Source organism: Equus asinus, unplaced genomic scaffold (genome assembly GCF_041296235.1).
Source record: "Equus asinus isolate D_3611 breed Donkey unplaced genomic scaffold, EquAss-T2T_v2 contig_89, whole genome shotgun sequence".
Lineage (NCBI taxonomy): Eukaryota > Metazoa > Chordata > Mammalia > Perissodactyla > Equidae > Equus > Equus asinus.
The window spans coordinates 422520-435902 of NW_027225543.1; the positions used below are offsets into that span (position 1 = coordinate 422520).

Sequence of the window (13383 nt, forward strand, 5' to 3'; positions counted from 1 at the left end):
TCAAAAATGCCTTTTATATGTCAGAATTTTTTATACTATTTTTCATTGTTATTATACTTAATACTATTTAATCCAGAATAATTACTACTGGGAATTTAAAACGTTCACCAATAGGAGAATGGTGAAATAATCTTTCATACATCCATAGCTTGGAGTAGTAGTCATTCATATATATATATATATATATATACGTATAAATTTATTTTTGTTTGTTTTGTATCTTTAATTGTGGTAAAATATACATAGCATAAAATTTACCATCTTTATCATTTTTAAGCAAACAGTTCAGTAGTGTTAGGTACGTTCACGTTGTTGTGCCACCAATCTCCAGAATTCTTTTTATCTTGTGAAGCTGAAACTCTATACCCACTAAACAATTCCTCATTCCCTCCCTCCTCTAGCCCCTAGCAACCACTTTTCCACTTTCTATCTCTCTTAATTTGGCTACTCTAGGTACCTCACATAAGCGGAATCATGCAGTATGTTGTCTTTTTTTGACTGGCTTATTTCATTTAGCATAGCGTCCTCAAGGTTCCTCTATGTTGCAGCATACATCAGAAATTCCTTCCTTTTTAGGGCTGAATAATATTCCATTGTATGTATATACTACATTTTGTTTAACCATTCACCCATTAATGGGCAGTGAAGATTGCTTTCACCTTTTTGCTGTTGGGAATAATGCTGCTATGAACATGGTGTACAAATATCTCTCTGAGTCCCTGCTTTCAATTCTTTTGGATGTCAGATTTACTGGATCATGTTTTTTATCTTTTGAGGAACTGTCATACTGTTTTCCATCATGGCTGTACCATTTTACATTCCCACCAGCAGTGCATAAGGGTTCCAATTTCTCCAAGTTCTCACCAACACGTATTATTTTCTCCTTTTTTCACAGTAGCTATCCTAATAAGTGTGAGATGATATCTCATTGTGGTTTTTATTTGCATTTCCCTAATGACTAGTAATGTTGAGCATCTTTTCATGTGCTTGTAGGCTATTTGTATATCTTTACAGAAATGTCTGTTCAAGTCTTTACTCATTTTTAAATTGGATTGTTTGGTTTTTGTTGTTGAATTTTAGACATTCTTTATATAGTCTGGATATTAACCCTTTATCAATTGTGTGACTTGCATATATTTTCTCCCATTCCTAGGTTGCCTTTTCACTCTGTTGATTGTGTCCTTTGGTGCACAGAAATTTGTAGTTTTTATGTAGTCCAGTTTATCTCTTTTTGCTTTTGTTGTCTGTGCTTTTGGTGTCATATCCAAGAAATCATTGGCAAGATCCACTTTATGAAGTTTTTCTCCCATGTTTTCTTCTAAGCATCTTACAGTTTTAGTTCTTATGGTTAGGTCTTTGATCTACTTTGAGTTAACTTTTTTATATGATGTAAAGTAAGGGCCCAACTTCTTTCTTCTGCATGAGATATCCAGTTTTCCCAACACCATTTGTTGAAGATACCATCCTTTATGATTGAATGGTCTTGACATCCTTGTTAAAGATCATTTGACCATATGCAAAGGTTTATTTCTGGGCTCTGTTTTCTATTTCATTGGTCTATATATCTGTCTTTATGCCAGTACTGAGCTGTTTTGATTACTATAACTTTGTAGTAAGTTTTGAAATCAGGGTGTGTGAGACCCTCAGCTCTGTTCTTTTTTCAAGATTGTTTTGCCTGTTTGGAGTCCCTTGAGATTCCATATGAATTTCAGGGTGGATTTTTCTATTTCTGCAAAACACTATTAGGATTTTATAGGGATTGCATTAAATTTGTAGATCGCTTTGGGTAGCATTGACTTCTTAACAATATTAAGTCTTCCAATCTGTGAACATGAGACGTCTTTCCATTTATTTGTGTCTTTAATGTATTTCAGATACATTTTGTAGTTTTCATTGTACAAGCCTTTGCCATCTTGGTTAAGTTTATTCCTTAATATTTTATTCTTTTTGATGCTTTTGTAAATGGATTGTTTTCTCTATTTCCTTTTTTAATTGTTTATTGTTAATGTATAGAAATGTAATAGAGTTTTGTATAGTCATGGAATTTCTTTAAAGTAGACATTATCTACAATTGGAAAATTTCCAGGATACATTATTAAATAAAAACAGATACATACTAAAGAACAATTCAGTAAGATCCAACTTATGTAAAGAAACCTCTATATACCTTTATATACTATTACTCTATATAATGAGCTTCTTTTTTCCCATTTACTCTGGGGTACAATATTCCTGCCTTGGAAAAGGAGCTTTCTCTTCCTCTCTCCCTATGCTTCAGTCATTCTTTCCTAGAAAGCATTTTCACTTGCTCTGTATCTTGTATTCTCAGTTTATCTATATTTTGGGTCAACTATGGGCCAAAGGCACTTGACCTTGATTTAAAATTTATGACTTCCACTTTTATAAGGGGAAAGGTTTTTCAATAGTTTTTTGAAAATAAATGCACAGTCAGTAGCCGCTTTTAAACAAATGCAAAATGCAGTCACAGGGCCCCATGAGAAGGAGCAGTAGAGGCGGAGTGAGGGAAAAGGAGAGTTACACTCACCGGACCAGCCAGTCTGTGGTATTAAGTTCATGCTGGAATCATCTGTGTTGATAAAAGGGTCTAACTGGAAATTCTCCTGGGCCATTCTGTTCATCAGGGTTTCTGAAATCTGGGATGCAATGCTGAGGTGAGCTTGGTCTTGTGAAATCGTGTTCATGCTGGAATCACCCATGAGGATAAAGCAGTGGGTCTAGGGATTTCCAGATAAACCTGTTTATCAGAGCACCAGAGGGCAGCCTATGATAGCCTAGTAGGTCTATCATGAAGCCTCTAGGAGTGCCCGTTTTCAATCCTGCTTGATGTGTCTCTCTCTGGAAATGAGTTTCTCTAGTGTGTCTCAACAGAAATTTTAAACTTTGTGATTAGTAGGCTTATTCTCATATAAAGGACACAATTTTTTTCCTTATTTAATAATTAGACCTATTAGATTTGCTCATAACCATGGTAGCTGGAATACTTTCTAGGCTGAGTTCAGTTTTGCACTTTGTCTCAATCTGCTTTGTTTTGTGTACATTTCCATATTTAGGAGTAAAGATGCAAGATTCTGAATTATAGTAGCTGACTGACTAATCCCAAAGACTCTGTGTTCCTGCCTTAATTTCTCCTGTAGTTGTAGTTAGCTCTCTGCTCATCCTTGTAGAAGCTCATGCAGATTGCCAAAAAGAAGGGGCTAACCAAATGAAATATGGTTTGTCTGTATCCACTCTAGAGAATTGAGCAACTACTAAAAATTATAATTTGGAGATTATGTAACAGCATGGGAAAATGCATATCATCTAATCTAAGTGGGAAAGAAAAACTAAAAAGGATCTTATATGTAAAGTAGTCATAATTGCAATGTTAAAAAAATTCTTTTAATAGAAGAAACTCTGGAAGGAAATATTCCCAAATTCTAATAGTGGTTGTGTGAAGTTGGTGTCATTGGATGATTTTTTTTCTTTTTCTTTTTTTTCTAATTAAATATAGATTATTATAAAAACTTTTTAAACATCTGTGACCAATATTCAGCTGAGTGTTTTTACTGGGCTAGTATAGGATTATATGGTGATACCCTAATTTCATACTGGTAACATCAATCTTTGTCTCCTTTTACCAAGGAGTCCATGTATCAGGTTACCTTTGGTTAAGACTTATTTATGGATAAATGGATTTATATAACATGCTTTTCTTAAGCAGTATATGAAAAATATGAAAAGGTGAATTATGCTACTATAATATGAAATATGTTTCTAACAAAACTCTTTTGCCCTCTTATCTATAATAAAACTCTGAAAATAAAGATTTGTTAGTAGTAGGGCATAAGTTATGGTTTCCAGCTTTTGAAGGAAAGAAATAAAGAGGGAGAGTTTAAGCTGGCTTACTCCTTCATAAAGCCAGGTTAACCCATCGTACATGAAGATAGTTGTGAATTATCTATAGCTGTCCACATAGCTCTTACCAGTGAACAGGCACAAGAGCACGAGCTCTGGAACCAGACCACTTGGATTCAAAGTCTGATAACTTCTCTGAGTGACCTTGGGCAAGTGACCTACCCTCTCTGGGATTCAGTTTCCTTGCCTGTCAAACGGAGATAGTAATAGTGCCTACCTTGTAAGGTTATGGGGAAGATTAAATGTGTCACTGTGTGAAAATAGTGCCTGGTACATAATAAGTAATAGAAGTTTGGCTATTTTTATTATTAAAACTGTTACTAAGAAATTCTTCTCTAATGTATTAATATTTTAGATGGTTGGCATAGATAAAAAGCAGAGTTTGGAAGCCAAAAAAACCCAAGTGCTGATTGCAGATGTTGATAATGAGCTAACTGAACAACAGAGAAAGATATTTTCTTTAATACAGGAGAAAACAGCACTGCGACAAATGTTAGAGAGGGTTACTGCAGAAAAGGAGCAACTGAAGACTGACCTGAGGGACAGTATTGGAATGGTGAGATTCAGCAATGTGTTTTTGTCTTTGTATGTTTTAGATTTTTACAACTTTATTGAGGTATAATTTACATGCAATAAATGTATCTGATGTGAGTGTCCAGTGTGATGACTTTTGACAAATGTCTCTACTTGTGTTCTCTCCACCCCAGCAAGTTCCCTCCCACCTCCACCCAGGCAATCCTGATCTCATCCTCTGCCCCACATAGTCACTGTCCTGATGTTTTCCACCTCAGCTCACTGTCTCTTCTAGAACTTCACACAAATAGAATCACACTGCATGTGCTCTTTTGTCTCACTTCTTTCTACACTCCTTTTTACTGCTTGGTAGTCTTCCGGTGTATGAATAGGCCACAATTTGTTTAGCCTTTCTCCTATATTGATGGAAATTTGAGTTATCTCTACTATTTGGGTATTTTGAATAAAGCTGCTATAAACATTCTCATACAAATGTTTTTATGAACATATATTTTTTATTTCTCTAGAGTATGGATCTAAGTGAAATAGCTGGGTCATAGGGAGATGTATGTTTAGCTTGGTAAGAATTTACTAGGCTGATTTCCAAAGTATAGTTGCACCGTTTTACATTCTCATCAGCACATTAAGAGAATTCTGATGGCTCCACATCCCCACCAACACTTCATATTATTGGTGTTTTTAATTTTAGCCATTTCTATTGGGTGTAACCTTGTTTTGATTTGCCTTTCCCTAATGACTAAAGATGTTGAGCATCTTTTTATGTGCTTATTGTGTATCTTTCTATAAACTGTTCTCTCAGTGATGTGTTGTATAGATTTCAATGTACAGATCTTGGACATATTTTGTTAATTGGTTCCTAAGTGTTTCTATTTTATTTATGCTGTTGTAATTTTTCTTAAATTTCATGTTTAATTGTTGTTAATGTTTGCCAATATTTTCAAACCTACTTTAGTTTTTGTTTCTATATGTGGGGGCAATCTAATGTGTAATAGATTGAAATTAATATTTTCAGAAGTTTGCTATGGATCACAGTAGACCCTGACCTTTTGTGTAATTTTCCATGTTTCTTAGGATTGTCTGTTTGGTCAAAGAGCTGAATGTAAATAAGAGTACAGACAAAAGTTGTATTTTCTTCTCGGTATCTGTCTTGTAATGTTTTTTGGTCTTGATACTTGAGAATGTCACTCTTTAAGCATAATAACTAAGATTAGTCCAATTCATGCTAGCAAAGGACGGCTGCTGTTTTGAGCTTGCTCAAAATCAAAGCCATCCCAGCATATGAAAAGCCTATAACCTGCAGTCTCATCGTCTATCGATGAAAGCTTAGAAACAGTCTCTTTTGGCTTCAGGGTAGAAAACAAGCAAACCTCTTATGATGGAATACTAAATCCAGTTCTAATTCTCGTGGTAGGAATGTAAGTTGAGCAATAAAGAAACAGCATAAGAAAGCAGATTCTTGGCATTTACATGATCAAAATAGACTCACTTTCTTTTTAAGTTAGTCTTTTCCAATATAGTTTGCCATGATTTCTCCATTTTCAGGCTGAGGTAAATGCTGATTTTTACCTGATTTCCTAAATGTAAGCTAGTGTCATTTAATCTCAACTTTTTAAAAATTCTAGACCATTGAAAACCAGGAAGAATTAAGAATTCTTAGAGGTGAACTTAAAAAGCAACAAGAGATAGTTGCACAAGAAAAGAACTGTACCATAAAGAAAGAGAAAGAGCTTTCTAGGACCTGTGAGAAACTGGCAGAAGTTGAAGAAAAGCTAAAGGAAAAGGTGAATTTTTAAAGTTATCTTCCTGGCCATATTTCCTGACTAAACTTTTTTTTTTTGGTGATAAATTTTGGTTCTAATAGACCTAAATTCCAGAAATAGAATGTACCTCCCAAATGAACAGCTCTCAATGCTAATATTTTGGACAGTTTGAACTCACACTAGGATCTTAGCTAACCTCTTTTGTGTGTATTATATTATCCTAGAGTCTTTCAATGAGAGGGGGCCTTGGTTCATCTAAACTACTCATGATGTATTCATTCATTCATCAAATATTTATTGAGCATTACCGTGGGCCAGGCACTGTTCTGGGCACTTGATATACATTAGTCAGTAAAACAAAGCTCCTGCCCTTATATAGAGCTATATTAGTCATTCTCTAAACTCTAAGATTTGTCACTATTACCATCTCTTAGATGTTTGCAAGTTCCTGAATTATTTCTTTTTTAGAAGTAAGGTGCTGTTGTAATATAATTGTGTAAGAGCTAAGACTGTTAGAACAATTGTACTGCTCTAGTAATTCTAAAATGGACCCACTGATATCTTTCTGTTTATCCTAAGAACAGTGCTACATGCATTATAAATAGCGTAGTGTTTCCATTGTGCTTCTGTGGAATGTTTTTTTCCTAATATATGTTCTCTTAATTCTCATCCCTTTCACTATAACCTAATTGAATTTACTAAAACCTCCTGTCTATTTCATACTCCTCCCAAAGAGGTGATATCAATAGGCTTATGTAAAAGTTAATGCCTCAGTGTTTGTGTGGGCCATCCCCTAAAGACCTTATTGGAACTAAAAATAAATTATCCAAAAAGGTTTTAAGAGATGAGGAATTACAGTTTATTTGCCAGGTACATCTATATATTTAGTCAGTCTCTTTTCTTTTTAAATTTTTCGCATTTTTACTTTGCCTCCTTGATTAACCAAGTGACACTATGTTAGTTTCTTAGGACTTCTGTGTCAAATTATCATAAACTTGCTGGCATAAAAACAATGGAAATTTATTCTGTCACATTTCTAGATTCTCGAATTCCAAAATCATGGTGTCGGAGGACCATGCTTCTTCTGAAGGCTCTAGAGAAGAGTCCTTCCTTGCCTTGTGCTATCCGTGGCTCCCGCTGTCCTCGATAGTCCTTGTTCTGTAGCTGCATCACTTCAATCTCTGTCTCCATCTTCACAGGATCTTCTCTGTGTCTCTGTGCGTCCTTTCCCGTCTCTTATGAGGACATTCTCATTGGATTTAGGGCCCAACCCTAGTCCAGTAGGGTATCTTCTCAATCCTTAACTAATTACATCTGCAAAAACCCTCTTTCCAAATCGGATCACATTGAGGTTCTGGGTAGACTTGAATTTTGGGTGGGACCCTCTTCAGCCCAGTACAGACACTATGCCTAGAAGCTGCTTTACTTTCAGTGCTGCTTGTCTGTTTCCACTAGGGTAGTGTGCAGGGCTGTGATAATGATTCTCTCAGTTTGGCAAAGTACATTTTACATAAGAATTTTAAGATAATATGGCAAAATGGTAATAATAAAAACTTTATTTCTTAAGAGCCAACAACTCCAAGAAAAACAGCAACAACTTCTTAGTGTACAAGAAGAGATGAGTAAGATGCAGGAAAAGATGAATGACGTGGAGAATATAAAGAATGAATTAAGGAACCGAGAATTAACGTTGGAACGTATGAAAATGGAGAGGCTAGAGTTGGCTCAGAAACTCCGTGAAAATTATGAGGACATAAAATCCATAACCAAAGAAAGAAATGATCTACAGAAATTACAAGAGTCCTTTGAAGTAGAGAGAGAGAAACTTAAAGAATACATAAGAAGAATTGAAGTTAAGGTCAGTTAGACCCTTTTCTTCATCTGTTGTGTTTCCTTAAAACTGAGCCAATTGGGAAGGGGGGCAGTGTTGAGATGATGTTGTTAAAATATTCTTTAAACTTCACATGCTAATAAAGGGTCTGGAAACAAAAGAAGAACTCAAAATTGCGCACATGCATCTGAAAGAACACCAAGAAACTATTGATAAACTCAGAGAAGTTGTTTCAGAGAAGACAGATGAAATATTAAATATGCAAATACATTTAGAAAACACAAATACTGCCTTAAAAGCACAGGTATTTTTTTAAAGTTGTTATCTGAGTAGCTGAGAGTTTGAATCAGGTCTTTTGTGTAAAGAAACAAGATATGAGTTAGCCTAAAATTGGAGACAAGTAAAGATTTGCCTATTAATTTAGAAACTATTATTTAGCTTTTTATCAAATCTATCTATATCATAATTTATTGTATGCTTATCTCAAGATCCAAGAACTTCAGGAGAAAGAACATCAACTTCTTAAGGCAAAAAATGATCTCAAGGAAAATATGCATCAAACAGAGCAATTGAAGAAGCAATTAGAGGCCCAGAATTCAACTCTGGAAACTATAGAAACAGAGAAGTTCAAATTGACTCAGAAACATCTTGAGAACCTTGAAGAAATAAAACTTGTTGCTAAGGAAAGAGATGGCCTCAGAAGAGTGGAGGAAACCCTCAGAACGGAGCGAGAGCAGCTCAGGGAAAGCCTGCGAGAGACGGAAGCTACAGTAAGCGATACTCCTTCCCTCCCTCGTGAGGAAGCGTGAGCTTTGCTGACAGCAGTGAGCCCTGCTTTCACATGATGGTGCTGCTGGTGTGAGTGAACTGATAGAAACTTTTAGGCACGTAACTTGGTATTGTTCTTGAAAATTGTAAATTCTGTAAGCAATATTTTCTTCATAGACTTTATCCTACATGTATACTTAATCAATTGTTAAGATAAAGAAATATATATATATACATACACATATATACACCACAGTGTTGTTCATTGTAGCAATTTGTAATAAAAAATGGGATACAATCTGAATGTCCATCAGAAGGAAACTGGGTAAACAAGAGCAATATGTCAGAATACTATGCAACACCTAATAAAAAAATGGAATAGATTTGACCGTCCTAATATGGAAAGCCCAGAATGACTCTTAGGAGGAAAAGCAAGCTGTAGAATAGTGCACATATAACATGTTTGCCTCTGGAAAGTGGGAGCAGGCTGTGGGAGGTGGGGACGGGGAGGAAAAGCTTATCACTTTCTAACAACAAAAATACAGAGTAAGAAGTAATAGTTTTATTATTTTTACTAAGAAAATATGTTATTTTCATTAAAAAAATACTAACATTTTAACATTAAGATATGTCACTGTTCTCAAAATTTCTCTAATGATGAAGAATCTGGAAAAACAAGAGGAACTAAGAATTGCTCACATGCATCTGAAGGAGCACCAGGAAATTATTGATAAACTCAGAGGGATTGTTTCTGAGAAGACAGATGAAATATCAAATATGCAGATGGATTTAGAAAATTCAAACACTAAATTACAAGAAAAGGTATGGGGGGAGGGGAGGGTTATTTGATTGGCTGTCTGACTTATTTGTGCCTATAATCCTCTGGGGATATGAAATAGTTTAGCCACATTGGAAGACACGTTGGCAGTGTTTACTGACACTGAACATGTACATGCCTGTGGCCCAGCGATTATAGGTATGTACCTGAGAGAAAAGAACGCATACTTCCACATAAAGATATGTACAAGAATGTTCATAGCAGCTCTAATCATAATAGTGAAAAACTGAAAACAACTCAGATGCCTTTCACTGGGAGAATGGATTTACACCTTGTGGTTTATAAGTTCAAAAACAGGCAAAGTCACCTAAGATGACCAAGGTCATGATAGTGGTTGGCTGTAGTAAGGGGGCACACAGGAACTTTTTGGGGTGCTAGAAATGTTCTATATTTTAATCTGGGTTGTTATTACATAGATGTAAACATATGTCAAGAATAATTGAACTATACACTTAAGATTAGTGCACTTATGTGTATATGTACATGAGTGCATCTATATACATGTGTATATATGCACAAGTATATATATGTATATATATGTACACTTGTGTGTATATGTACATATGTACACACTTGTGTGTATATATATATACACTTACGTATATAATCTCAAAAGAAAATAACTTCTGTGTGGAATTATGCAGAATATTAATGAGTGACATTAGAAGCCTATTGTCTTAATCAATTTAGAAACTATTCTTTATACTTGTCTTAAAAACCATCTGTATCCTGACATGTTATTTTATGATTATCTTGATAAGATCCAAGAACTTAAGGCAAATGAACATCAGCTTTTTAAGTTAAAAGAAGATGTCAGTGAGACACAGAAAAAAATGTCCGAGATAGAGCGATTGAAGAAACAATTCAAGGCCCAAAGTTTAACTCTGGATAAAATAGAAACGGAAAACTTAAACTTGGCTCAGAAACTTCATGAAAATCTTGAAGAAATGAAATCTGTAATGAAAGAAAGAGATAATCTAAGAAAAGTGGAAGAGGCACTCAAACTGGAGAGAGACCAACTGAAGGCAAACCTACAAGAAACCATAGCTAGAGTGAGTTATACTCTTTCTTCCTGTCCAGCACACATATTTTTAATACAAGAAGCTTCCTTCTCTTTTAAATAAATGATACTGTTGGTGAAAAAGTAAATGTTAGAGCCTTTTAGGGAGACAGTTTGACAATATCTTATTAAAAATTTATCAGCATATACGTTTGTTACAGCAATTCCATTCCTAGGAATTTATCCAACCAATACATTCACACATTTGGGCAGAAATACAACAGCATTCACTGCAGCATTGTTTGTGGTAAACAAAAGCTAAAAGCAATCCAAGTGTCCGCCATAAGGCACTGGCTAAGTGGGGTTTGTCTGTATAAGGGAACACTAAGCATAAGAATGGGACACTTTTTCTGTGACGTTGATCTAGAAGGGTGTCCAAGGGGTCTGAAAGGAGAAGAGCAAGCAGCCAGTTCAACAAGGAGCAGGACTAGGATGGGCGAGGTGAGGGACAGGGTCTGTACTCTCTATCCTTCCATACTGTTCTGATTTGGGGGTGGTGTGTTGGTGGTTTTTAACTGTGAGAATGCATTTTTTTACTTTAACTAGTTCATCATTAAGAAAAGATAATGTGCCTTTATATTATCATATTTCTCAATTTCTTCTAATAATAAAGGATCTGGAAACACAACAAGAACTGAAAATTGCTCGTATGCATTTGAAAGAACACCAGGAAACTATTGATAAATTCAGAGAGAGAGTTTCAGAAAAGACAACCCAGATTTCAAATATTCAAAAGGATTTAAATAAGGCAAAAGATGAATTACAGGAAAAGGTATTGTTGTTTTATTCTTTTGGGAGTAGTTGTGTCCAAAATTATTTGTAGACTCAGCAAGGAGATAGAAATAGATATATAGACATAGATATGTGCTTGTATGTAACAAATAGACTATTTTCCGTCCTTGAAGGAGTTCTGTTTGCATTCTAACTTGTTTTATAATTATCTCAAGATCCGAGAACTTCAGAAAAAAGAGCTTCAACTTCTTAAAGTGAAAGAAGATGTCAGTAAAACTCATTAAAAAATGAATGAAACGGAAGGATTGAAGAAGCAGTTTGAGGCCCAAAATTTATCTATGCAAAATGTGGAAATGGATAACTTACACTTGACTAAGAAACTTTATGAAAGCCTTGAAGAAATAAGAATTGTAGCTGAGGAGAGAGATGAGCTAAGGAGCATAAAAGTCTCTCAAAAATGGAAAGAGACCAATTCAGAGAAACCTTAAGAGAAATGATAGCTAGAGCGAGTTCAGAATCTACCCCTATCTAGTAACTATTTATAAGAAACAAGCTTTTTTGAAAAGGGTAGCAATGTTTTTACTTTTTTTTTCCGGGAAATTTCTACAAACGGAGGATAATGGGAAAACTATTACTATAACTTTTCACACAAACAGGCAAGTACAGTTTTAAAAGAAGCTAAAATCTATTTCAGAAAATACCATTTTAATTCTTTATTTTTAAGAAAAAATTTGTTAAATAAGCAGACTATTTTCTTTAATGAAATTTTAAAAGAGTTTTTAAACCAAGAAATAGCATTATTCTCAATGGAGAAATAGTTGAAGGATTCGATTTACAAAAGATTAAATAGCCCATCTCTCTATCTCTACCTGATAGGGTTAGACGTGGGCTCTTGTTAGTGACATTAGAAGGGAAGAAGGCAAGATGAATACAAAAAAAGAAATTGAACTGAATCCTCTAAAAAGTAATGTAAACTTCAGATCAATAAGAAAGTTTATGAAATCTATAAAAATCTTTTTCATTCTCATATTTCAATAGTGAAGAAAGAATAAAGTGGAAAACAGTATCATTTGCAATCTCAATAGAAACATCAGACACTTGGGAATCATATTTATGTGGACCCTAACTAAATTTATAAAGAGATTTAATTCATTCAACAAATATTCATTGAACAATTAGTCTTCTGGGTACTGCAGTAAATAAGATAAACAAATGGGAGAAAATGTTTTGTTTTGTACTTGTAGTCAGAAATACAAAATGTAGGCAGGGTATGAATTTTCTGGTCCAAGGTGCTGGGAAGAATATATGAATGGAGCTTGGAGCACCATGGACAGTACAGACAGTCGTGCTAGCATGTTTAGTTGGCAATAATTATTCTACTGCAGAGATCTGGAAGAGTAGGAACCAGAGATAAATCTAAAACCTAATTTGCAGCTATGAACGTTACAGGAACAGATTCTGTCTCCAAAAAATATGTGGTTCTCCCACTTTTTTCCCCAATGAGTTGAGGTTACTCACTAAAAGACTTCATGATACTATTATTCATTTTCTGACCATTTTTTACATTTTTTTGTGTTACAAGTATAATATTTGATTCCATTATTGAAATAATGTACAATGTGTAATTGAAAAAGTAAATGATTAGACATTATATATGAATGGAGTTATAGCTGAAGCCTTGTTTATTTCTTTCCATCCAAGCAGGACCAACAGAACATCAAAGAGGTATTAAAATATGAAAAAATGTTGCTATGTGATGGAAAACAGCACCTTACAGAAAGCCTGAGAGAAAAGTGCTTTAGGATAAAAGTAAGTGCCCCTGTTCAAATTACAAATAAATATTGGGGCCCTTCCAAAGGCCTGAGGAGTCACAGGCACCTCTATGGAATGAATAGATAATGCTCAGTATTCTTCTAAACTTCATAATCTAGTACAGATATGTGTG

General features: G+C 34.7%; 1 pseudogene; it reads left to right on the plus strand.

Moving 5' to 3' along the window:
• LOC139044491 (centromere-associated protein E-like) overlaps positions 1-13383 on the plus strand; it is a 79771-nt pseudogene that overhangs the window by 41156 nt on the left and 25232 nt on the right.